Source organism: Physeter macrocephalus, chromosome 10, assembly GCF_002837175.3.
Source record: "Physeter macrocephalus isolate SW-GA chromosome 10, ASM283717v5, whole genome shotgun sequence".
NCBI lineage: Eukaryota > Metazoa > Chordata > Mammalia > Artiodactyla > Physeteridae > Physeter > Physeter macrocephalus.
Genome location: NC_041223.1, coordinates 81,282,925 through 81,283,773, shown reverse-complemented (window position 1 = coordinate 81,283,773; position 849 = coordinate 81,282,925). Strand labels below are relative to the sequence as shown.

At 35.5% G+C, this 849-nt stretch overlaps 1 protein-coding gene across 7 annotated transcripts in view; it reads right to left on the bottom strand.

Moving 5' to 3' along the window:
- The window catches only part of FAM135A (family with sequence similarity 135 member A), a 127,593-nt gene that overhangs the window by 35,945 nt on the left and 90,799 nt on the right, over positions 1–849 (bottom strand). The gene's annotated exons all lie outside the window — the stretch shown is intronic.

Sequence of the window (849 nt, the reverse complement as noted above, 5' to 3'; positions counted from 1 at the left end):
TCACAATGTTGATTCTTCCAGTCCAAGGACATGGTATATCTCTCCATCTGTTTGTATCATCTTTAATTTCTTTCATCTGTATCTTATAGTTTTCTGCATACAGGTCTTTTGTCTCCCTAGGTAGGTTTCTTCCTAGGTATTTTATTCTTTCTGCTGCAATGGTAAATGGGAGTGTTTCTTTAATTTCTCTTGCAGATTTTTCATCATTAGTGTATAGGTATGCAAGAGATTTCTGTGCATTAATTTTGTATCCTGCAACTTTACCAAATTCAATTATTAGCTCTAGTAATTTTCTGGTGGTTCCTTTAGAATTCTCTATGTATAGTATCATGTCATCTGCAAACAGTGACAGTTTTACTTCCTCTTTTCCAATTTGTATTCCTTTTACTTCTTTTTCTTCTCTGGTTGCCGTGGCTAGGACTTCCAAAACTATGTTGAATAACAGTGGCGAGAGTGGACATCCCTGTTTTGTTCCTGATCTTAGAGGAAATGCTTTCAGTTTTTCACCATTGAGAATGATGTTTCCTGTGGGTTTGTCGTATATGGCCTTTATTATGTTGAGGTAGGTTCCCTCTAGGCCCACTTTCTGGAGACTTTTTATCTTTGTGAAAAGCTTTTTCTGCAACTACTGAGATGATCATATGGTTTTTATTCCTCACTTTGTTAATATGGTGTATCACACTGATTGATTTGTGTATATTGAAGAATCCTTGCATCCCTGGGATAAATCCCACTTGATCATGGTGTATGATCCTTTTAATGTGTTACTCGATTCTGTTTGCTAGTATTCTGTTGAGGATTTTTGCATCTATATTCATCAGTGATATTGGTCTGTAATTTTCTTTTTTT